At 33.2% G+C, this 27,485-nt stretch overlaps 1 long non-coding RNA gene across 7 annotated transcripts in view; it reads right to left on the reverse strand.

The window, feature by feature from the left end:
* The window catches only part of LOC140605308 (uncharacterized), a 177,737-nt gene that overhangs the window by 34,895 nt on the left and 115,357 nt on the right, over positions 1-27,485 (reverse strand). For all 7 annotated transcript variants that reach the window (XR_012008014.1, XR_012008017.1, XR_012008018.1 and 4 more), the window contains exons 3-5: positions 5,669-5,753; positions 4,034-4,078; positions 2,706-2,808 (exon numbers count right to left, since the gene is read on the reverse strand). This is a non-coding gene — a long non-coding RNA (uncharacterized lncRNA). The remainder of the gene's footprint in view (positions 1-2,705; positions 2,809-4,033; positions 4,079-5,668; positions 5,754-27,485) is intronic.

Genomic DNA, 27,485 nt, shown 5'->3' on the forward strand with positions numbered 1-27,485 from the left:
TGATATGATCATGTTGTTTCTGTCTTTATTATGTGTTAATTTAGTTAATTTTCAGATGTTAAACCAACCTTGCATTCATGAAATAACTCAATTGATGATGGGGTATAATCTTTTTTATATGTTGCTGAATTTAGTTAGCCTGGAACGAATAAATCTCTTAGCCACTGCTGAGGGGTTTTGCATATGGGTTTGGGGATATGCTTTCATTACAGTATACAACTCTGCCTTAGCCTTCACTTCCTACTTTCACAGAACCTCAAAGTAAACCAGAAATGAGAAATTAGGACATTTCAAAGTCTTTCCTGGACAAATTTACAGCCCTGAATATCCACATGTCCTTTTAGATAAACAGAAATATGTGACAAATTTTCAAAGCCTCTATGAACATGTTATTACTATTCCCTAGTTTCCTTTTAAATTTTCTGGTCAGCCTCCTGTTTGTCCTAAAAGGTGTTGACATCTAAGGCAGCTATCACTCACCACAGTTCTATTGAACACTTGTTGCTAATTGTTTCTGATAAATACCCTGAAGACAGTCCTGTTTGCCTTCAGTGACCTCTGAGTCAGGTTAAATAAAGACAAATCCTCTGAAAAGGATTTCTGCAGGGAACAAACAGGTCAAAGTAACAACTGTTTGGGCACCTGAGTGGCTCAGTTGGTTAAGTGCTTGACTTTTGATTTCAGCTCAGGTCATGATCTCAGGGCTGTGAGATAGAGCCCTGCATCAGGCTCTATGCTAGGCATGGAGCATGCTTAAAATTCTTGTTCTCTCTTCCTCTGCCACACCCTCTGCATGCTCTCTCTCTCTCAAAAAAAAAAAAAAAAAAAAAAAGTAACAACCGTCTGGGAATGGAGCTTCAAGGGAACTCAATGTGTTAGACCATATGACCTAAGGTTTAAACCACTTATACTGTGTTCTGTCTTTTCCTTCTTTCTGGTTTCTCTGTCTCAGTATGGTTGTTTTTATTCATGTGCCTTGTACCTCACAAATGCTGTGTTATGCTATAAACAATATATGATTAAACTATCGAGTTGTTAATTTCAAATATTTGTCAGCTCTAAAATATTTGAGGATGATGATGATTTAGATTCTATTAACTGGTGAAAATTTCCATTCTTTTGTCTCAGTTGACTTTTTTCTCTATTTTGAGCATATTAATCATAATTATTATAAGTTGGATGCCTGGGTGGCTCCATGATTGAGCATCTGCCTTAGGCTTAGGCCTGAGTCCTGAGATCGAGTCCCACATCAGGCTTCCTGAGAGGAGCCTGCCTCTCTCTCTCTCTCTGTGTTTCTCATGAATAAATAAATAAAATCTTTTAAGAAATAATTATTATAAGTTTCTCATCTGCTAACATCAATATTGATCATCTATTCATCTATTTCTACTATCTATCTTATTCTTTATGTTATTTATCAGATAGCCATAATCTTCCATGGTTTTTGGTTTTGTTTTGTTTTTGGGGGGGTTGTTTTTGTTTTTACTTTTCATGTCCTTTTAAAAAAGAAACATTTACTGATGTAGAAGTTGCACACTGAAAAATTCATCCTTCTCTTGGTGTTTAATCATTTGGCAGATACTGTATATAAAAAAAGTATAGAGGTTGCAAATGGTAATGTATCCTTTACCAGAGATAATTCTGCTTTTCCTTTTCATGTTTGGTCCTGGCCATGTTCACCCAATTTAGGATAAAGCTCATTTAGAGCAGGGTGAAAGTTTCAGAACACTCAGTCACTTTTTTTTAAAGACTTTATTTATTTATTCATTAGAGACACAGAGAGAGGCAGAGACATAGGCAGAGGGAGAAGCAGGCACCATGCATGGAGACTGATGCAGAACTTGACCCAGACCCTGGGATCATGCCCTGAGCTGAAGGCAGATGCTCAACTGCTGAGCCACCCAGGTGTCCCTCAGTTACTTTTGGTTAATCATCATTACACTACAACTTTGTAGTCCTTCAGGACTTTTAATTGAGCATCTTATGGGTCTTTGTCTATATTGAAAGACTATGAAGGTTTAGTTCTTGTTGAGTCAATTTTTAAGGGTTTTCTCTTTAACTTCTGCTGAATAATATTTCAAAATTTGGCAAGTGTCTTGTGAGGAGTTTCCTCCTTGGTTTTGAGGGCTCCCCCATCCTCTGACTTGATCATACTGCACACAGCAAACACAAAATCTCCAGTGGTTTCTATGTCCTACAGCACCTACCTTCTGACACTGGACTTGGAATCTTCATCTGAGACCCAAATCAGTGCTCCTACATAATATTGGCTGTATATTCCAAGTGTGAATTCACCACTCATTCCAGCTTCCTCATCTGGCTTATTTTTTGCTTTTACTTAAATCCAATTTATTTTTCACAGGGGAAGTTCTTAAACTCTGAATCAAGTCTATGAGAGATTTCTCTTTCCTTCCCAGAGTTTTCCTCCTGACTCCTTAGACCAGCAATGAGTCTGACAATTCGATCAAGATAGAGCAGGGGAAACCAGGATTATATATAAGTCCTCAAAAATCCTCAGATTTGATCATTCCAGAACCACATATCAGTTAAAAGATTTGCAGATTTCCCTTTCTCTATCTACCAACAGTCCACTGTCTCATCCTAAGCCTATGCTCACATCTGGAAATTCACCCTGAAAAGCAGCTGCCTATCTATCAGCTCACCCCTGAATGGTTGGTTCTAGCCCCAATGTGGTTTTAGTTTACCTAGTCTTCTTAGACTCCACAGGTACCTCATGTCTTTGAAAGTATAACTTGTCTGTTTCTTGTCATCAGCATTAGAACACAGAAAACTTCCAAAGAGAAAATGCTGTATAAAAAGAAATACAAATAGCATATTCCAATGATAAAATAATACATCTCAGCATAAAACAAGAAATGCAAATAAATCAGTAATATGTCATCCCCCATCTATTAAACTAGCAAAATAAAATGAAAAGGAAAGAATATTTCCTGCTGTTATGTATGAGAATCTGTAAAACTCAAAATAATAAAGCAAGCATATTTTAAGAGCTAAATAGGTTTGTATTCAAGTCAGTTATTACGACTCAAAAATTCTTAGAAAGTAATCTGATAACTATAAACATATTTTCTTATGAGCACCAAGGTGGCTTAGTTGGTTAAGCTTCTGATTCTTGATTTTAACTTAGGTCATGATCTCAGGGTCCTCAAATCAATACCCAGGTCAGGCTCTGTGCTAAGCATGGAATCTGCTTGAGAGTGGCCCCTCCCTGGCTCATGCTCTCTCACTTTCTCTCAAATAAATAAATAAATCTCAAAAAGAATACTCTCTTACAAGAATTATCATTATGTAGTTATTTAAAATACTGAAAAATTTATAAGAACCTAAATGCACAGAGTGCTTAAATCAATTATGCATTTTTATAAAGTGATTATCATACTACTAAAATGGTGTTTTCAAGATTTTTGTAATGTCATAGAAAAATACTTGCCATGTAATACTTATTTTGAAACATATTAACCCTATAATAATTTTAGTAAAAAATGCAATAGCACCTTATATCTAAAATCAAGCTGCCCAAAGAAAACAAGAAGCTGTATTTATATAATAATATACTAACAGTGTTTGCTTTTTTATCTTGCGATTATAGATTCCTCATTATACTTTTTCTCTAATTTTCAAGTTTTCTGCAATAAGGTATGTATTGCTCTTGAAATGAGAAAAACCATAAAAAATTACATTAAAATAATTTGGAAGATTTCAATACACATTTGACAGTTTCTGATATGTATTTAAGGCCAATTATATATACTTATGTCTAATACATTTTGTAGGAGCCTCAGAGCTTAAAAAATATGCAACTGACAGGCAGAAAAATGAGCAAATATATTTTTATATTATACATACTTTTTCATTTTTATAATAGTGATTCTCTTGATTTGGGTTAAGCTTAAACTATGAAACTTTCCTTGCAAAAGAAGGCATATCTATTCTAGTATAATATTTTTAAAAAGATAAAAAATTGATGCAGCTCTAGTATGAACCTTGAATCCTACCCACTGAATTGCTTTACCTGCTTTAAGCAGTTCCCAAGGAACCTCCCAGGCAAGTATAGTATCTGTGAGGAAAGAATAAATAACACTAAGTTTAGAGTAACATTTTTATAGAAAGAAGTTTAGTAAATGTCTTATTTATTTGTGATCTTACCCTACTTGTTAGAATTGTTCTACTTTACCAGATAATATTCTATGAAGGTAATACAAATGCTAAAAATTATAGGTTGCATTAGATAGTTAAAAATAATTTTAATATAATGACTCAAAGCATGTTTTATTTTATAATAGAATTATAACTTAAACTTACTTCAAAATATGCACATAGATCTTTTTACTCATAGTATTTAGATTTGTGATGGTAATAAAAAAGAAATTAATTTAAACCCTGAACTGTTGACAATGTTATCAGATTAAATAGTCTACATATGTCTTTTTATATAATTCTAACATCAATAATATGAGACAGAAGCCACTGACCATTTGCTATGAACCCGTTTTATGAGAACATTGAATTTTAGAGAAATAAAGTAAATGACAGTAATAAATGACCAAATTGGAATTTTGTCATAAATGTTCTAAGATACAGCACTCTCAACCCTGTGCTTTCTGCCTCCCCAACTCAAACTTATAAGCACAGTTTTCTGTTTTTTTTCAGAGACAATTTTTTTAATTTAAAAAATTTTTAATTTTTTTTAATTAAAAAAATAATTTTTTAAAAAATTAATTTGCCTTATTTTTTTACTGATGGTTCTCATTGGGATTTTTAGCATGAAACAGACGGTACACTTAAGTTGGAAGAATTCAAAGAGCTTAAAAAGGGGGGCCATTTTGAAAGTGTGGCCAGAGTATAGGGAAACCTCAGGAGATCCTGCATTATTACAGGGCTAACAACAGCTGTTGTCACTCTCCTGAGACCTGAAGCAATGTGGAGAAAATAGTTGCTTACCCCCACCCAGTAACAGATCATGATGGAAACAAGGTCAATTTGAGAGAACTGTGACTTTTAACCCAGAGACATAGCCATGTTGAAATGACCCTACAAAGAAGTGTGATTTCATTAATCATCCTGACCTATTCAAGTGTCCAACTGGTTGGATACAAACTGAAGCCAGCACCCAAGTGTTCAGTAGAGGTAGGAATGGGTGGGAAGCACTTCTGTAGGAACAAAGGTATTGTCTGCACACACATGCAACTGAATGAAAATAATTCTTACATAGTAACTTCTAATTTTTGGAATGTAATATTACAAATTTTAAATACATCAAAATAAATTTTATATTTTACTCTTCTCAAATAACATTTTAATTAAAGTGCTGATATTTCTTAGTTTTATTTCAATGAGAATTTTATATTCAAATAGATCAGCCTTATAGAAATCAGTGAGAAGATAACTTAGTAAATGTTTTATTAATCTTTAGCAAAATTAGTCTGATTTACTTAGTATTAAGCAAAAATGACAGTGGAATTTTTAGCACAAAGATTTTTACTGTGCCACCATTTGTGATATAAAAGTTATTAAAAATATTTTAATTATTCACATTTTGAGTGCAATCACATAAGAGGTCAACATTAATGGCTAAATGAGGTAAATATCCAATACTAATGATAAAATATTGCATGCATAACACAAAATATGAAAAATTAATGCTTACTGTATGCAGGGCACTGCCAAAGCCTCTCCATCCATCATGTTAGTGCTTCTACCTTAGGTCCTCCGAGATACATGGTGCTATTAGCCTTATTTTAAGAGAGGGAAATGAGGACTTAGACTTAATGATTTGAGCACATATAACTTATTCATTCATGTCTTCATTATTTGAAATATTGTGATTCTGAACTATGAGCAACTTGAAGACAAGGACTGTGTCATTCATCGTTGCATTTCTTTCTACCTGCAGTGCTTGGTACATTAGAATGAATGGCACTTTCCATCGAGAAATGGCTCATGCTTTTCAGAGGCGAAGAACGTATTTTCTAGAGTGGAGGATCTTCATGGAATCAGGCAAAACCTGACACACTTGACTAAAGTTTCTTGGGATGTTTGGAGAAGCTCAGCATCTGCCACATGGTGAAAGTTAAATGAAAGGACTGAAGTGGACCTTTCCTAAGATTTAGTTTGAGGCTTGCTCAATGCTCCTTGCTTGGAGTCCTTCCCCATATGAATGGGCCTAAGGTCTCAGGAGGTGATGTTTCTTCCTGCCATCAATCTATTTTAACACAGACCTGTAACTTACTTCCTTGAGGGGAAATGAAACTGGACAAAAATACACAGGCCCTGTATAAAGACGAGACTGGGAATCACCACTGGATGGAGCCCTCAGTGTGTGAGCTTGCTCCTGCTGTGAGAGTGGTTTCCACAGGACACTCACAAAACAGTTGCCATTTTAGGAAATAAGGTGGACTATCTGAGAACCCTTCCTTTTATCTGCTTACAATTAGCATCCTAGATAATGGTGATGGAGAACCTCCAGGAAAGGCAGGTAGTTCTGGTTCTCTTATAACTTGCAAGAACTTAACATATGATAAGAACATCACTGGCATGAGCACGGCCTTTAAAGATAAAGGCTATTCCTGAGTTGCAGAGTTAATACACATTGAATTAAACATATGGAACCAGGATACAAGGAACATGGAATTAATTTAATCCTTGTTCTAAAATGGCTAAACTCTGAGTAGCCAATGGTGAGAAAAAATGGCAAACACTTTTATAGTATTTATGATGGGTCATACTTTCTCCAAGATTTTAGCATTTATTAATTTACTTCCTCTTCAAAACATGAAGTTAGTATTAATCTTTACCTCCTTTTAACAAAGGAAGAAGCCAAACACAGAAGATTGCAGGATTTGCCCAAGATTACCCAAATAGTTTGTAGTGGGACTGGTGGGATTCATACGAAACAAATTCCTAAGTCTGTGTTTTTGCACACTGTGAGATTACTTCTCAAATACCTTTCCTTCGAGATGGGATCCCAAGTCCCAGTGTGGAAATATGCTTTGTGTCCTTTGTTGAATAAGAGCGCCAGTAAGAGGCAATATCTGAGGAAATCTTCTGGTGTATAAATTACCCAGTGGGTAATTTATCCACAGAAATCACATAATGACCAATGGCCAAATCCTAAGTTTTACAAAAATGTTAATTAAAAGTCTTCTTTAAATTTTCGGAAGACTCCCATACATTTCCAGATAACCAATTTCTCTGGAACTGTGTCCTCATTCAAACTGAAGCACTCCTTGTGTTCAGTAAGTGCCATTTTTTTTAAACCTGTACTATTTAAACATTAAGATGTTTATCAACATACATACATACAATATGTATCATACATATAATATAAACTAATAAGTGACGTAACCACTATTGGACAATAGTAGTGTATCATATGAATGAGTGATTGATGTATGTGATAGAAGATACTTATCAAGTTCCCACTGTATGCCAGGTACTCTTCTAGGCACTTAACATGAATTGACTCATTTGACCCTCTCAATGATACCACGAGACATGTAATACTCAATCTCTATCATTTAGGTAAAGAGAAATTACTTAAGACCCCAACTGGAAAGTGGGAGAACTAAGATTTGAGCTTCAGCAGTCTTATTCTGACCCGTGAAACTTTATGCTATGATATGTTTTTGATGATTTAAAATTTTATATCTTATACATTTAAATCAGTAAAAAGCATATTTCCTGTGCTAGAGTTTCTGAAACAACTGTGAGTCCTTTGAAGGAAAGAACCAAGTTCTATTAATAGCTGCATCTCCATTCCCTCCTAAAGCCTGCTGTATGTACATCAGGTTTTTCTTTTTGAATAAATGACTGGGGGAATAGATAAAATAATTGAGGGATTATCAAACTTGAGGGTTATCAAATTGTCAACAATAAGATTCATAATAACAAAAGATAAAACAGGAATAAACCACAGTTATTATGCTTTAAGAAAATTATCAGAATTCCTTCATTAATTATTTCAGGAGTCTTTGGGAATTTTTGCATTTTTCCTTGTTTGTATGGAAATAATAATATCTGACCTATCTCATAGGGCTAAGAATGTCCAGGCATTAACACCTGTTAAATAGGATTTATTTTTATTTTTTTAAAAGATTTTACTATTTATTTTATTGAGAGAAAGAGAATGTGAGTAGGGCGAGGGGCAGGGGGAAAGAGAGTCTCAGACAGACTCTGCTGAGGATGGAGCCTGATGTGGGGCCCGATCTCATGACTCTGAGATCATGACCTGAGCCAAAATCAAGAGTGGGACACTTAACCAAATGAGCTGCTCAGGTGCCCTCAAATGTGATTTAGACTGTAAACTATTCCTCCAAATTAAGAAATCAATACAACGCACCTGAAAAATTGCTTTCTAAACTTACATGATATTGTTTATATACTTTTCAGTAAGCATATGATAGATAAATAGTGATGGATGATTGCATAGATAGAACAAAAACAACAGAAGTTATATGGAATATTCCAATAATTAATTGTAATAAGCTTGTATACTGTCAATATCTCCCTTACCTCATTAAGTAATACATCTTATTCAAATGCAAGAATTCTAATATAATTTTTGTTGCTCTTTATTATTTAAAAGTCTTTCTTGCTCGGGCTTCTATATATGTGATGCCTTTCTTAGGGCTTTATTGATAGTTCAGAGTCCATTATCCTGTAAACATTATTTAAAACCTAATCTAAGCCTACTTACTTTTTCTAACTAACCTTCTATTTCCTGCTCACTCTCTCTTATCCTACACCTCAGTACTTAGAAGAGTATGCATCAACTAAACATTTTCCCATACTGCCTCTTTCCAGACATTTTGGAAAAGAGGAAACACAACTATTTCTCTCTCTGCTTCCATACCCACCCCCCACCCCCTGCCTTTCCAAGTGATGCTTATTTATTCTGGTCTTTCTTAATTCATATGCTAGTTCCAAAAATAAGACAAAATTTTCCTTTTTTCTCAGTCCAGTGATAAATTAGTAGGTGATGCACTGTTTCTTATAGAAGTTTTCTAAAGCTTTCTATGCAAAGCTTTCTAGAAGTCAAATATATTTTTATAGTATTTTCCTCTTCTATACAATTACTTATTCCCTCTTATAACTTCAATAGCTGAAAAAGCACAGTTCCCCAACATAGAAATGAGTTTAAAATACGTGAGGTTAAAAAAAAAAAAAAGCTATCTATCAAGTTTATGCATTTGCTTTTGTGTGAAGCAGTGTAAAAAAAAGATTTTTATGCAAGAAATAATTTTGATTTAAAAATTGTTAAATTGAAAGCTGATATTATGTTCATTGTTGAAAAAAAGTTCCTTCACAGCCATTTTGTATGATGAAGAGGTTTATGTTTCAAGAGTAGGAAAATGAATACTTGGAACCTCAATTGTAAATTGAGAAATTGTATTAAATATTAAATGATTTTTCTTCTTTTGTAGAGAGAAAAATGCATCAGAATTTATTGCAGTCATTAAATAATGCATTAAAGTTACATTAAAGAACTTAGTTTTCCTTCATCCAAAGTCTGCAATACTCCAAACTTTGGGTCCAAAAACTTCCCTCAAGGCACATTTAGGCTAAACATTCATATCATCATAGCATCAGTAATGTGATTTTTAAAAAAATATTTGACTCAAACAAGGGCAAGTACAATAACACGGCAATTAACAAATTAAAAAAAATGAACTGAAGGCAAACAACAGTAAGAATGATCAAGCTGATGGATTTGATTAGTTAAAAAATGCCAATTACTGAAAAGTGTGCAGAGTATAAAAAAAGAATTAAATGGTAAGCCAGGTTTCTTAGAATTACAGATGCAAAATATTTTTTTTATATTGTCTTTTTGTTTCTTTATGGTATTTTCTTAAAAGTTCATGCAAAAACTCTTAGGTAAATCAAATCATAATATTGTCTCAGTCTACGTTATACTTATAGTAATATACTCTCACACACAAAACAAATTTTGGCTTCATAATAAAATAAAAATGAGGGACACCTGGGTGGCTCAGTGGTTGAGCGTCTGCCTTTGGCTCAGGGCATGATATCCTGATCTTGGGATCGAGTCCCACATCAGGCTCCTTTCGGGGGAAGTCTGCTTTTCCCTCTGCCTATGTCTCTGCCTCTCTCTCTGTATCTCTCATGAATAAATAAAATCTTTAAAATAAAAAATATAAATAAAAATGAGAAAAGGGAGTTTTTATAAAAGTTTGTCTTGAAAATAAAAAGCATAACTCTTCTGTATTACACTAATAGGCATGCTCAAATTACATAGCTCTCTGGAAGGTCTGTGCAGAACTCCTTTGTTTGGTGCAATCTAAGCAGTGCTGACTTGTCCTCAGGCTGGCCACAGCCAACAGGCAGCCCCAACTCTGCTCCTAGGGAGGACCAGTCTACCAGACATTACAGGCCCAGCTCCAGGTGTGCCTAACCATCCCAAAAGAAATCGTGACAAGTAATAGCCCACTTTCTAGTGACTACTGATTCATAGAATCATTTGGCTATTTTCAACGATAAAAAAGAAAAAAAAATACAATAGTTACATTAGCTTAAAATGGAAACAAACAAAAAGCCAAGAGAGTGACGATCAAGAGTAAGTGTATTGTGTTCTAGGCTTAGCTCCTTCAACCATTAGGACAGTTCTAAAGATTTAAGAAGACAAAAGAAATTGTAGCCAATACATTCTTAATGGTGTGTTGATCATAGGAAATAAATTACCAAGTGTGAGATACACCTCCATGGAGACCATGCTAAATGGCCTCGTATAGATCGACTTCTATTAGCATTTCCACCACCACATGTATATCCAGCATCAGGAGGCTTAGGGATGGTGGAGGGGAGATGGGGTTAGGACACAGAAGTAAAAAAATAAATAATGCTTGTTTATGAAATGAAGGTAAAAACAAAAGCAACAATTGCTATTTCTTTGAACAAGCTTCAGAAAGATGATTTTTCTAATTTTTGCAAATATGACATATTTATTTCAACATGTGCAGCATTCCCCCAGCGATAAATTGAAAAAATCACTAAAAAAGGCAAACACTCTTCTAACAACACAGAAATATATTTTTCTATTCTCTTCCCATGCTCTTGCTTTTCCACAAAAGTAACCTCTATAAACGGTTCACACTCATCCTTCTTTTCCTTCTCTATGGACTCAAACACGCACGTGTACTGATGGGTATGGTTCGTTAGGATTAGTATTTGCATATAAATACAGAATGACTTTCAATAATTCATATACACACGGTCTATTGAGCTATAGATTTCTGTTCATATCAAGCTATTTTATACTTTTATGGACTTTCACATTATTCCAGTATGCACATCCCATAATTTATTAATCATTATCCTAGTATTTAGTTTCTAATTTTTCATATAACAACGGTGCAGTAACACCAAATATACATCTGCGTGTATTTATGAATATTTTTGTATGGTAGACATAAGTGTGCACATTTTCAATTTCGACAGATTACTGTCAACTCGTCAACTTTGAAAGCTGTACCAGGCAAAAAAGTGGTACCAATTTATATTTCCATCAGCTATGTGTGAGAGTACCAATTTTAGCAGATTGCTTTATCATTGCAATTTTTTATATTTTCATTTTCAGTCCCATCATCTAATTAATAAAATTGAAATCTTATGGTCACATTTATTTGAATTACTGGTTACAAATGAGACTGTTTTAACAATTTTTTAAAAAGATTTTATTTTAGAGAGCAAGAGGGAGAGCATGAGTGTGGGCAGGGGCAGAGGGGGAGATGAATCTCAAGCAGACTCCTCTCTGCCCATGGAGCCTGGCTCAATCTCAGGACTTTGAGATCATGACCTGAGTGAAATCAGGAGTGAGACACTTAACCCACTGAGCCACTCACATGCCCTGAGAATAATCTTTTATAAGCTCATTGGTCATTAGCATTTTTTAACTGGGAATTATGCTTTTGTCCTTCATTATTTTTTTCAATTGTTATCCTTTTTTCCTCAGGAATTATAGAGACTTTATATACAAATATTAAACATTTTATTGCAATATATGTATTTTTCAATATCTTTTACCTATAATTAATTATATATTATATATTTATATATATAATATTATATATTTCATGTAGACAAGGTATATAAATTCAGGTTTAATTTTCTATCTCATTTAGGAATGAGATAATATAGACTTCTCTTATACGTTGGATTATTGCCCAACTCTTGTTCATCTGGTTCCGGCAAACTGTTTCCAAGAAGGAAATCACCTTGACTCTATATGATTCAGGTGGGCGGACTCCACTCTGACTCCAAGGATTAGCATAAGTAGTGGACTTGGCAGGTGAGTGAACTGCATCCCAAGACTCGCAGAGGTGGAACACATGACCCAGGCTACATGAAAGTAAGGGAAAACTCACCTGGGGATGATTGCTGTTGCATTGGATAAAGAAAATAAATCACATCTTCATTGGAGTCTTCATCTAGTTGCATCTAAGCCTTGATCTTTCTATGACTATCTTGTTGACCTTCAGTAGAACTTGCCTGAAAAATCCCACACAAAGGAAAGCAATGCAGAAAGATGTGGAGAAACATTTCTGATGCCCTGCAGGTACTAGTATCCAGAGTGCTGAAATCCCAGGCAAGCTTGGTACTTGTCAGGTATGTGAATATGTTCCTAAATTGTTACATTTTTGAAGTTTGAATAGTTTAATTGGAGGGAAGGTGGAGGAAAGGCCTAACACATTTTCCATCCAAATATAATTGTTTAAAAATCTCCTACATTCTCTGTGTAGTTTCATATACTTAATAGATTTCTCACTATATTTACAATATAATGTCATTGTAAAAATATTAAGCAATAAAAACCTAAGTGAGAAAGTAAAAAATGTTCTCAATAGCCCAAAAGAAGTATTATTAATATTTTTATAACTTTTTAAAAATATATCCTTCTAGATAAGCCCCAAACTCCCATCCACCCACATATTTTCACATATCTAACCCTAGGAATTTTATTTTTTAGTTGGAAAATGGACATTCTTGTTCTTATAGCATTTTGATATTATTTTTACTTACATCCCTTTCACCTTTTTTCCCCTTCTCTACCTACTGTGTAACAAATGTTAACCTGATGTGTACTTTTCTCCATGTTCATAATGTCATTATTGATATACGTAAGCACACATAAAATGAATTTCTTCTATTTTTGTGTATAAATGGGTAACATTATACACATTTCTCTGCATCTAGCTCTTCTCACATTAATTGTATCTAAGGAATTCTCTGATTACTGATGTAAATTTTTATTTTTCATATATTATACCTGAGTACTTAGCACTGCAATTTATTTCCAAATCTGTTGCCTATACAAGAGATAACTTTTTGTCTCTTATTTCAATTTGTATATGTGTTTTAAATTTTAGTAGGTACATTTGAGGTTGCTTTTCCAAAAGACTGAAAGAAATACATTTTCATGAGTAGTCAAGAGCAAGCCACTTTCCCCACATCAGCTGCATAAGTAGATGTCACCACTTTTAATAACTATTATCAATATAAATATTGGGCCATTTCCTAGTTACTTCTGTATTTTCTTAATATGGAAATTGAACATATTTACATATATTACATTTTGAATTGAAAAATAATGTAGGGAATCCCTGGGTGGCTCAGCGGTTTAGTGTCTGCCTTCGGCCCAGGGCATGATCCTGGAGTTTCGGAGTCGATTCCCGCGTCGGGCTCCCTGCGTGGAGCCTGCGTCTCCCTCTGCCTGTGTCTCTGCCTCTCTCTCTCTGTGTCTTTCATGAATAAATAAATACAATCTTTAAAATATATATAATGTAAATATACTGATATCCTTTACAAGTTTTAGTTGTGATTGTCTTAAGAGTCCTAGACCTTTAGTTTTTTACTTTTTTTTTTAAGATTTTATTTATTTATTCATGAGAGTCACACAGAGAGAGGCAGAGACATAGGCAGAGGGAGAAGCAGGCTCCATGCAGGGAGCCGGACGTGGGACTCGATCCCAGGACTCCAAGATCACACCCTGGCGGAAGGCAGACACTTAACTGCTGAGCCACCCAGGATCCCTACTTTTAAAAATACATATATTAAAATGTATTAAAATTTTTAATACATATATTTTTAATGTGTTAAAATATAATTTTTATATTTTATTTTTTAAAGACATATATTTTATTTGGCAAAAGTCAAACTATTTTTGAAAACATGTTTAGCATTCTACATTTTTGAAAACATGTTTAGCATTCTACATTCTTACCAGTAGTTAGTATGATTTACAAATATTCAACAATCTTGCCACTGATTAGTTTGGTGAGGCTTTTTGATTTTAGGCATTCTAGGAGATGTAGAGTAGGATCAATTTGTGATTTTAATTTGCAGTTTTTTAATAATGATTGATGAAAGACATTTCAAATCCTTATTTGCACTTATAGTTCTCCCTTAGCAAACAAAAATATATTCAAATATTTTGTCTAACTTCTACTCAAGTTGTCACTTTTTTTATTATTGAGGTTTGCTATTACTTTATATAGTCAGAATAGTTCTTTATCAGATATATGATTATTTTTCCCAGTTGTGACTTATCTTTGTGTTAGTAGAAACTTTCAAAAACCAGTTATTATTTTTTATAAAACATAACATTGTTTTATTCAGTTATTACACTTCTAGGAAATCTTAGCCCAATGCTAGATCACAAACATTTTCTTTTCTACTCTCTTCCAGAAGTCTGGGATACATATTTAGGTCCACAATCTATATTATGTTAATTTTTGTTAAGACTCAAGGTGTGAATTATGACACTTCTTATATATTGTTGGATTTAATTTACTAAACTCCAGCCATCTTGTCCTGGACCTTTCTCTGTGGGAAGGATTTCAACTATAGATAATTGATATATGGCTATTTGTGTAATATATTTTCTTCTGGAATGACCTTTGGTAATTTCTGTCTTTTAATTTGTTCACTCCATCTAATATTTAAAGTGGGTGTTTTGAAAGCAGAATATAGTTAGTTATATATTCTAATATAGTTAGTTATTCCCTTTTTATCCATGTTTATAATCACTGTGTATTAATAGTTTATGTCATTTAATATGATCATTGCTGTAGTTGGTTCTAAGTCTATTATTTGCTCTTTGTTTCTCTATGTCCTGTTTATTCCTGTTCCATTTTTTTCCTTACTGGAATGCATTCTTTTGGGCTAGGAGATTTTATTATTCTATTTTTTCTCCTTTAATTATTAGCGATAACATTTTTTTGTTTTAGTGTTTGCTTATGTTTGTATTATACATTTTAACTTACCAGTCTGCTTTCAAAAGACACTATACCACATCATACACAGTGTAAGAACAACGTATGCTTGCATTTTTCCTATAAGCCATTGTGTCAGTACTGTCTACAGTTACAGTCACATATACGTTTTAAAGTCCACAACACAATATTATTTTTTAAACAGTTAATTATCATTTGGAGATTTTTACATAAGAGGAAAAACCTATTTTATATTTATCTGCATAGTTACCATTTTGGTACTCTTCATTCCATTGTGTATATTAGGATTTCTTGGTGTCATTACTTCTACTTGAACATTTTCCTTTACCATTTGCTGTATTTCAGGTTTGTAGAATATTAATTCTTTTAGCCACTGAAATTATGAACATGCTTTCATTTCCCCCTTTTTTTTGAAGACACTTACGTTGAGCATATAACTACAATGATTGCTTTGTTTGATTTTGGCTATTTTCCATCTTAAAGATGCTGCTCTAGTAACTTCTGGTTTGCCTTATATCATGGGAAGTCTATTCTTATTTTTATCTTTGTTCCTATGTATGTACTGTTTGCTTTTCCTCTACTCTTTGATGTTTCTATATCATAGGTTTTAAGCAAAGTTACTATGATATAGCCTTCAAATGATTTTGTCAAATCATTATGTTTGGGGTCCATTTAGCTCCTAAAATCAGTGGGTATTATTTTCATTAAATTTGCACTATTTTCAAACTTTATTTTTCCTATTATTTCTGTCTTTCTTCCTTCAATTTGCTTGCTTGTTCTGAGACTCTAATTGCATTTATAGTAAGTTGATCGAGTTTGTCCACCAACTCAGTGAGAAACAATTTATTTTTTTCATTCTTTTTGCTCTTTTATATTTTGAATAGTTTCTATATCTAGGTCTTCAAGTTTATTAATCCACAACTGTTAATTATTCTGAAAAGTCCAATCTACCATTATTCCTATCTAGTGCGTTATATATCAGACACTGTAGTTTTCATCTCTAGATTATTTTTACATCTTTTTACATTTGCATATTTCACTTAACATACTCTTTCCCTCTAGCTTCTTATATACATAGCATCCAGTTATAATAACTGTTTTTCTAATTTGTGTTGTTACTAATTCTATAATCTGCATTTCTTGGGTTAATTTTAATTGATTTTTTTCTTCTTTATGTGTCATGTTTTCTTTATTGCATACCTGGTAATTTTTTAATGAACACCTAGTTGTGCCTCTGTACCTTTGCATTCCTTGGAATAGGACTGAGCTTTGTTAATGGATCAGTTAAGTTACTTGAAAATAATATGTTCTGTCTTGCTTTTAAGTTTTGTTAGGCAGGACCAGAACAGAGTTCACCCTAGGTCTATTTTTTTTCTCCGGTTTGGGGACTAATCTCTTCTGAGTAGTCTACCGAAGGACCCATGAATTGTGAAGTTTTCCACTCGGGGTGAATAGGAATTACACCTGGATGTGTGAACTCTGAAGGCTGCTTCCCTCTGTTTATTTTAGATGGTTGTTTCTGGGGCTTCAAGTAGTTTCCTCACCATCAAACACTGAGAAGTACTCAGCTGAAGACTGAAAGAGAACCCAGTACATCTCTCCACATTGCTTTCTCTGTGAAGCTTTCTCCTCTCAGGATTCTGCCCTGGGAACTCTAGCCTCTCATTCTACCCACATTCTCAATGCCTCTTCAGCCCAGAGTACACTCTCTGCCTGGGTTTTGCCTCCTGAGAGGCAGCGTAAGGCTTCTCTGAAGTTTAGGGTGGTGATCGTAGAGCTCACCTCTAGGTACACCTTTGTGTACCTGCAGTTAGGGATCACTGCCCTCACTTGCAGAATTTCCGATGCCTTGAAAAGTGTTGATTTACATAGTATGTCCAGACTTTTAGTTGTTTAAGCTGGGAGTGTAAATTCAGATGATATTACTTTTTCTTGGTCATAAACAGTTCTTATAGGATTTTGTTTCAAGATTGAATGCTAATAGGGACGCCTGGGTGGCTCAGAGGTTGAGCGTCTGCCTTTGGCACAGGGCATGATCCTGGGGATCCCAGGATTGAGTCCAACATCCGGCTCCCTGTGAGAAGCCTGCTTCTCTCTCCACCTGGGTCTCTGCCTTTCTCTCTCTGTGTGTTTCATGAATAAATAAATAAAATCTTAAAAAAAAAAAAAAACATTGAAAGGTAATAAATCCCAAGAATCACTGTTGGGATAGATGGAACTCTAATTGTTATATGAAGATTATGGTGAAGAGCCCTAATAAGCATATTTAAATTACAACTCCTTTATAGTTTATGTCCAGTGTTCTTATCACCCAGTTATTCAAAGTCAGCAAGGAAGTAGCAATCACTATTTTAGTGTTATAAAAATGTAAATGGATATTCTAATGAATAGAATAGGTTTGGACTAGGCATTTTGTAGCTATGTAAGTGGAAAGACTAAAGTTTATTTTCCCCAAACATTTTATGGAAAAGGAGACAAATTAAGAGCAATGAAAAAAGCTGTGATTTCCACCCCCCAAATGTAAGTCATTAAGAGAAAAAGAACTTAAAAGCTTTTTCTAAACATGCCTGCTCCCACTCCAGAAATTGTCAAATTTTAATGTGTTTTCTACTTAATTAATATATATCCTTAACAAAAGAAAACTTAAAATGCACCTACAGGTATTTATTATTTTATTTATTTTTACAGTTTTATTTTTATATGCTGGAATTCTTTTGCAGACAATTATGCAATTGACATTAAACATGAAAGTATATTGTTCTTTAGAAAGTCATGTACTCATATAAAGGACAAATTGCTTGGAATTCCATTTGGCATTTCAGTATTTCTATCTGCTTGGTAATTTAATTATAGTACTGTATAGCTAGTATTTTGTGTTTTGTTCAGTGAATAATCCATTTATCTTTATTAACTTCTTTATATAGGGAATTTTTTCATGTAAAAGACCAAGAAAATAAGAGCACTCAATTTCACAAAATTTCCTAAGTATTTAAACTTCCTGAAATCAAAATATCATCTTTTGCTTGTTTTAGAATAATACTGACCCAGGAAATTAAAACTCCAGAATGACCTACTCCTTGGTTTGGGACAAATTTATTAACTAATTAAAACTAGTTTTAAGCTTCTGGATAAAAGGAGACATTTCTAATTATCTGTAAGTAATATTTGTTTTCTCACTATGATGGAATATAACAAAAGAATCAAAAACTAACTTCAGACAGAGATTCACAGATAATCTAATGTCAGGATATGGAAAAAGATCACAATTTTATCAAAAGTGAGATGGAGTTGGATTGAGGGAGGAAAAAATGTAGTTTCAATGAATACTAAGTTTGGCCTTTATTTTGTGAAAATAGACTATATGAAAGGGCAGAAGTTCTAAACTTGTATACTGGGTCCTTTGACACTCTGATGTGGAGATTTAGGGTGTATCCCAGGAATTCTCAAAGAGAAGGGAAGGCTCTGGCTTTCACCAGAATTAATTGAGGGGTTTTATTTTTCTAACTATATTCTCCTGCCCAAGAGGCAAGTCATCATGATAGAGGAGAAGCATTGCTTTTGGAGCCTAATTATATAGGCTTGAATCCTAAATTTATAGCGCTAGTCAAACTGCTTTCTTTCTGTATGTTAGGATCTTCAGCTATAAATGGGAATTAAAAATAAATCATAGAATGTTTTGAGGTGCAATAGGTAATCCATGTAGACCGGTGGGCCCGGTGTGACCTGTAAATCCTCACTAAATGTTAAACATCAGCTATTACATTAATAGTAATTATCATTATCAGCCATACAGAACTATACTTACTAATGGAAGTGTTTCATAACACACAGACGTGAAGAACAGAAAACCAGTTGAGAATTTCAATGATCAGTAAGAGAACTGGACAGCCACTCTCCACAACTCAGCAATGGACAAGTAAGGAAAGATGTAAAGCATGGATTCGTCTCACTCTGGTATTTACTTTGTTGTATAGCACCCTGATTTTTGTACCTTCATGAAATGATAGTCTTTAGCAGGTTAAGGAAGTTCTCCTCTGCACTCACTTCGCTGAGAATTTTATCATGGATGGGTATTAGAATATGTGAAATGCTTCTTCTGCATGAATTGATCTGGTCTGATGAATTTTCTTATCCTCTTGATGTGATAAGTAAACTTAATTGATTTTTGAATGTTGAAACAATCATATATCTGAAGTAAATCACACTTGGTTGTACAATTACTTTATGCATTGTTGGATTCCATTTGTCAACATTTTGTGGAGGAATTTTGTATGTCTATTGATAGCATATTTTTGGTCTTTAGTTTTCCTTTCTTATAAGATCTTCATCTGGTTGTGTTATTAAGATAATGCTGGCTTCACAGATGAGTTAGAAGGTGTTTCCTCTGTTTTCATCTTCTGGATGAGATTGTGGATTATTGGTATCATTTCTTCACTAACTATTTGACAGAATTCAAAAGTGAAATCACCTGGGACTATTGCTTTCTATTTTAGGAAATTATTAATTATTGATTCCATTGCACCTGAGAATACACTTTATATGATTTATGTTCATTTAAATTAAAGTTTATTTTATGGCCAGGATATGATCTGTCCTATTTAATGGTCTATGTGGGCTTTAGAAAAATGTGTATTCTGCTATTGAGGGATAGAGAATATTTTTTTTTTTTTGATAGAGAATTTTAAAAACATCAATTAGATCAAGTTCATAGACTAGTGCTTTTCAGGTCAATTTTATTTTTACTGGTTTTCTGTCTTCTTGGTTTATCAATTACTAAAAAAAAAAAGGATTTTAAAAATATAGTTAAAAGAGTGGGTTTGTCTATGTCTCCTTTCAGTTTTATTTTTAATTTTTTATTTTGATCTTATGTTGTTAGGTGCATAGAGGTTTAGAGTTTTCTTGGAGAATTGACCTTTTTAATGTTCTTTTTTTATGTCTTATCTCTGAAGATTATACTTCTAAATTCTTGTCTGAAAATAATGAAGCTACTCAACTTTCTGTTTATTACTATTATCATGGTATGTTTCTCCGTCCTTTCACTTTCATCTTCTGTGAGTCCTTCTATTTAAAGCATATTACTTACAGACTGTACTGTTTTTAATAGTGTCATGGATGTAATATTTTGCTTAAAGAAAATCATTTAACTGAGGTAAATATGAATATAAGAAATTTCTATATGAAATGACAAAAGAGAATTGAGTCTATGTTTAATGAAGTGTTTGGTCAATTACTATGGAAATCCTTTGTGACAGCCAATTTAGAAAAAAATAATTTTCTCAGCTGAGGTTTTTTTTGCCTATTTCAGCTAATTCTCTTCATTTTACTGAGAATTCAAAGTTACAAGGTTATCTTCTCTTGCCAAAATCAATCTATTATTGTCACCTTTATTATTATGTATATTAACAGTTTGACACTTAAAATACTCAATTCTGCCAACTTCCTTTGTAATTTTGAATTGCTATGCTCCTTTTTTTAAGAACTATATGCTTTCCCTTAAAATTTTTGTGACTTGTGAGCTCATTAATAGGCTCATCAAAAATGCTAGAGATTATCTAAATAATTTTATTATATGGAAAAATAATTCAAATTATTACTATGAAATTTTGAATTTTTATGCGTGACCAATTTTAATGAGCTCATTAATCACTATACAAATATACCATTACAATGAGCTTTTATAAGAAATTATATTTTCATTCCACTATAGGAAAAAAAGTGGAATTTTTTTTTTTAAAGTGGAATTTTTACTTTAATTTTGTTCTTATTAGTATCATCTTCCTAGGTAATCTTATTTTCCCAGATTAATTTATAATTATCTTTCATCTAAAGATTTTCATCTTTCTTGTTTGAGCAATGATTGCTGCTGCAGAATGCCTCAACGGTCTCCTAGAGATTGTGAGAATTAATCTCTGTTGAGATTAAGCAATGATGTATTTGTAAATGAAATTTTCAGTATTTGAACTACATACATGTCTTACAGAAACCAATAGGGAAGGGAAATTGTTTGTGATATTGTTCTGCATTTCTTTTTCTCTTAGTTAAAATGATGACAAGATAGTGTTTATCTAGATCAATATTAAAAAGTTTCCGCATGTTCTGAGGACATTACTACCCATTACAGCAATCTCACTGATCTTACTTTTTAACATAGTTCTCTATTACCAAGAATTGATGTCAGTGTGTAAGGTGAGAACTTTTGGACCTGTAGAATTTTTGTCTAAACAGTTTCTTTACTTTCTAATTAACAAGGCATAATAATGTTGAAAACTTGGGCATCGTTATATTTACAGTTATTTCAGTATTTGTAAAACCTTTATTCTAATTCAGAATACATTGAAAATAGAGTTTCAATTTCATAAATTACCTTACTTTTTTGAGATAAAATTGATATTAAATTATTATTATACAACACATGGATTTTGTGTATATAGTTGACCCCTGAATGACATAAGTTTGAAATGCTTGGGTCTACTTTATATGTCAAAATCTTTTGATACAGTACCATAATTGCATTTTCTCTCATTCTTTTCTTAATAATATTTTTTCTGTAATTTGATTTATTGTAAGAATTACTATACAATACATATAACATCAAAAATATACATTCATTGACAGTTTATGTTTTCAGTAAGTTTTCCTGTCTACAGTATGCTATAGGTAATTAAGATTTTTAGGAGCCAAAGTTACACACAGGTTTTTGACTGCTGGAACATTGGGGCCCTAAACCTCCAAACTGTTCAAGGGCCAACTATATTGAGACGTGGTCATCATAGTAAGTCTAGTTAAAAACAATCACCACATATAGATACAAAATCTTTTTTTTTTTTTAAGATTTTATTTATTCATGAGACACACAGAGAGAGGCGGAGACATAGGCAGAGGGAGAAGCAGGCTCCCTGCAAGGAGCCTTATGCGGGACTCGATCCTGGATCCCAGTATCACACCCTGAGCCAAAGGCGGATGCTCAATTGCTCAAACACCCAGGTATCACAAAAAATATTTTTTCTTGTGATGAGAATGTTTCAGATTCACTTTCTTAACAACTCTCAAGTTTACAGTATAGTATTAAATGTAGTCATCATGCTGTACATTACATCCCATGACTTATTTATTTTATAACTCAAATTTTGAATCTTTGAATCTCCTTCTCCACCCTCCATACACCCAACTCTGGCAACCACCAATCTGGCCTGTGTGTAAGTGAGTTTTTTGGTTTATTTTCTTTACTTTTCTTTTTTAGAGCCCACATTTAAGTGAGATCATATGGTATTTGTCTTTCTTCATCTAAGTTAGTTCACTTAGTGTTATGCCATCAAGACGCATCCGTGTTGTCACAAATGGCAAATTATGTTGCCATTCATACAAGAAAGGATTCTTTTCATACACACACACACATACACACACACTCACAACACATTTTCTTTATTCATCCATCAAGGAACATTTAGGTTGTTCTATGTCTTGGCTACTGTAAATAATGATTCTATGAATGCATAGGTGCAAATATCTTTTCAAACTACTGTTTTTTTTTCATATCTTTACCCAGAGGTGGAATTTCTGGATCACAGGATAATTCTGTTTTTAATTTTTTGAGGAGCCTTCATACTGTTTTCCTTAATAGCTATACTAATTTTCATTTCCCTACAGTGCACAGTAATTATCCTCTTTCTACGTCCTTGCCAACACTTGTTATTTCCTGTCTTTTTTATTTTAGCCATTATAGCAAGTGTGAGGTGATACTTCATTGTTGTTATGATTTACATTTCTTTAGGATTAGTGATGTTGAGCACCCTTTCTTGTGCCTGTTGGCCATCTGCATGTTGTCTTTGGGAAAATGTCTAGTTACCCTGCCCACTTTTTATTTGGAGCCTTTAGGTTTGGTTGTGTGTATGTGTTTTGTTTTTGCTATTGAGTTGTATGAGTTCTTTATATATTTTGGATCTTAACTCTTTATCAGATAGATGATTTTCAGATATTTTCTCTCATTCATAACTTGTCTTTTCATTTTCTTTTGTTGTGTATGAGCCTTTTAATTTGATGTAGTCCCACTTATTTTTGTTGCCTTTTCTTTTTGTATCAAATCCAAAAAATCTTCGAGACCTAAGTCAAGGAAATTACTGCTTTGTGTTCTCAGAATCTTAAGGTTTTATTCTTTTCAGGTTTTTGATTCATTTTGAGTTAATTTATGCATATGATGGAAGATACTCATCCAGTTTCATTCTGTTGCATGTAGCTCTTCTGTTTTCCCAACACCATTTATTGAAGAGATTTCTCATTGTTTCTTCTTGGCTCCTTTGTTGTAAATTAACTGACCATATATGTATGAATTTAATTGCTTTATCAGGTATTTTCTGGTTCCATACAACTTTTAGTATTATTTTATTTTTGTTACAAATACTACTGTAATTTGATAAGCATTACATTGAATCTGGATATTACTTCATATAGAAAGGCCATTAAAAATAATAAAAAAAGAAAGGTCATTTTAACAATACTACTTCTATCAATCCATGATGATGGAAATCTTTCCATTTTTTTGTATCTTCAATTTTTTTTTCATTGATGTCTTATAGTTTTGAGTGTGCAGGTGTTTCACCTTCTGTATTAAATTTATTCCCAGGTATTTTATTATTTGATTTAATAGTAAATGGGACATGGGGGCTGTTCTCTTAATTCCCCTATCCGATCATTTGTTAGTGTATAGAAAAACAACAGGTATTTGTATATTGATTTTGTACCTCACGACTTTACTGAATTCATTTACCCTAATTTTTTTTGGGGGGTGCGCTTAGAGTCTTTAGGGTTTTCTACATATAATATTAAGTCATTTGCAAATAGTAACATTTTACTTTTTCTGTTTTAAATGGTTTTTCTTTTTTCTCCCATAATTGCTCTGGGTAGGACTTCTAATATTATGTTGAATAAAAGTAATGAGAGTGAACAATTTTGTCTTGTTTCTAATTTAAGACAACTTTTAGCTTTTCATCTTTCAGTATGATGTCAGCTATAGATTTGTCATAATATAGCCTTTATTAAGGTGAGGTACATTCCTTCTGTGCCCACTTAGCTGAAAGTTTTTATCATAAATGAGTGTTGAATTTTGTCAAATGCTTTTTCTGCACCTATTGAGATAATAATTTTTATACTTCATTTATTAATGTCATGTATGATGTTGACTGATTTATGGACATTGAAGCATCCTTACAACCCTGCAAGTAATCCCTCTTGATCATGGTGTATGCTTGTTTCAATGTGTTGTTGAATTTGTCTATAAATAGGTTATTGAGGATTTTTGCAGCATCCTTGTCTGGTTTTTGTATCAAGGTAATGCTGGCCTCACAAAATGACTTTGGAAGTATTCTTTTATTTTTTGCAAGAGTTAGAGATTAATTAGCAATACTTCTTTGAATGTCTGGTAAAATTCACCAGAGAAGTTTCTGGTCCTGGTCTTAGGTTTGTTGGAAGGTTTTTGATTACTAATCCGATCTACTTATTCGTAATTTAAGATTTTCTGCTTCTTTATGGTTCATTCATAGTGACTACAGGTTTCTAGGAATATGTAAATTTCTTCTAGGTTGTCCAATTTTTGGTGTATAGTTGTTCATAATAGTTTTTTATGATCTTTTGTATTTCTGTGGTATCTGTTATAAGGTCTCTCATTTCTTGTCTATTTTGGTTATCTTTTTTAAAAGCCATGTCTTAGTTCCATTAATCTAATCTAATGCTTTATGAGTATTTACTTCCACTCTGATACTTGTTATTTCCTTCCTTCCACCAGCTTTGGACTTTTTTCTTTTCTAGTTCCTTGAGGTACAAATTAGGTTATTTTAGATCTTTTTTCTTAGTTTATTTCTTGATGTAGGCATTTATCACTGTGATATTTCCTCTCAGAACTCCTTTTTGCTGTTTCCTATAAGTTTTGGTATATTGTATTTCTGTTTTCTTTTGTGTTAAAATATTTTTAAAATTTCTTCTTTGACCAGTTAGTTGTTTAGTAGCATGTCATTTAATTTCCATGTATTTGTGAATTTTTCAGTTTCATTCATGTAAATGATTTCTAATTTCATACCATTGTGGCTTGGAAATAATGCTTGATAGGGTTTCAGTGTTCTTACATCTATTAATATTTGTTTAAAGGCCTATCATGTGACCTGTCCTGGAGAATATTCTGTTGCTTTTGGATGAAGTGTTCTGTATATCTGGTAAGTCCAGCAAACTAATGTGTCATTTAAAGCTGATGTTTCCTTATTGATTTTTCTGTCTGATGATCTATCCATTGATGACAGTGGAGTATTAAAGTCCCCTACTATTATTGTGTTGTCTATTTCTCTCTTTATGTCCACTAATATTTGCTTTACTATTAAGTGTATAAATGTTTACAAATGTTATATCCTCTTGTTGGGTTGATCTCTTTATCATTAGATAATGACCTTATTTCTCTCTCGTTACAGTCTTTGTTTAAAGTATATTTTGTCTGATATCTATATAGCTATACCAATTTTCTTTTTGGTTCCATTTCCATGAAATATCTTTTCCATCCCTTCACTTTCTGTGTGTCCTTATAGCTGAAGTGAGTTGCTTGTAGGCAGGATCTAGGTGGATCCTTTTTTTATCCATTCAGCCACTCTGTGGCCACTCTGTGTCTTTGGCTGGAAAATGTAGTCTGTTTACATTTAAAGTAAATATTAATAGGTACATATTTATTGCCAGTTCGTTAATTGTGTCTGGTTGTTTTGTAGTTACTCTGTTTCTGTTTTCTTCTCTTGTTCTCTTTTCTGTGATTTTATGATTTTCTATGTGTTATGCTTAAATTTCTTGCTTTTCATTTTTTATGTATGTACCAATGGTTTTTGCTTTGTGGTTACCATTAGGCTTACATAAAACAACTTATCAATTCCAAATAGGCTGTTATATCAAGTAAAATTTGAACACACTCTAAACCTATGCATGTTTACTTCCCTTCATGAACGTTCTGTTTTTGATATCACAATTACATTTTACATACTTTACCTTTTAGTCTTCAGACTAGCTTTATAAGTAATGAACTATCTTTATCAGCGAAACTTATACTTTCATATGTTTTTCTGTTATTAATTATCACTCTTTCATTTCAGCTGAAAGAATTTCCTTTAACATTTCTTGCAAGGCCAGTCTAGTAGTGATAAACTCCTTTAGCTTTTGCTTGCCTGGAAAATTCTATCTTTCCTCTGAATTCGAAGAACAATTTTGCTGGAAAGAGTACTTTTGGGAGGCAGGTTTTCCCCCCACACTTTTAATATATTAGCCACTCTCTTCTGGCCTGCAAAGTTTGTGATGAAAAACCTGATAGTCTTACGGAGGCCAGTGTGTCTGTGTGTGGGGGAGGGGGGGGCGGTGGGGGGGTGGGGGTGGTTCTCTCATATATAATAAGTTGTTTTTCTCTTGCTGCTTTTCAGACTCTCTCCTCTTCTTTAAAAATGGTATGTCTTGATGTGGATCTCATTTGAACTCTTCAAAATTATTGGATCTGGATGTTTGTTTCCTTCCCCAGGTTAGGAAATTATTCAGCCTTTATTTCTGAAAGTAAGTTTTCTGGACCTTCCTTTCTCTTTTCTTTCTGGGACTCCTATAATGTCAATGTTAGTTTGCTTGTATTGTCCCATAAGTCCATCCAGCTATTTTCATCCTTTTACATTCTTTATTTTTCTATTCTGATTCAGTCAGTTCTACTGCCCCATCAGGTCACTGATACTTTTTTTTTTTTCTTTTCTCTAGTCAGCTGTTGAATACCTCCTTGTAGTGTTCAGTTATTGTATTCTTTAGTTCTGTGACTTCTACTTAGTACTTTCTTATACTTTCTCTTTATTGAAATTCTCTTTTTTCATCTACTCTTCTGTCCTCAGCATACATGTTATGTGAAAAAAATATCAGTTAATCACTTATCTCCATTTCATTAAAGTCTTGTTCTGAGGTTTGATTGTGTTCTTTCATTTCGAATATATTCTTCTGTTGCTTCATTTTCCTTCTCTATGTTGTTTTCTAGGCATTAGATACAATAGCTTCCTCTTCCAGTTACAAAAGAATGTTTGAGCCTTATTCAACTGTCTTTGAACCCTTTTGAAGTTGACTTTCAAACTTCTGTCATTATCCAAGTGTTCTATTTTATTTTTAGTGGCACCTACTTGTTAAGATTTTGTGAAGATCTGTCAATGTCCTCCCAAAGGTAAGGATCTCACT

This window comes from Canis lupus, chromosome 15 (assembly GCF_048164855.1).
Source record: "Canis lupus baileyi chromosome 15, mCanLup2.hap1, whole genome shotgun sequence".
Lineage (NCBI taxonomy): Eukaryota > Metazoa > Chordata > Mammalia > Carnivora > Canidae > Canis > Canis lupus.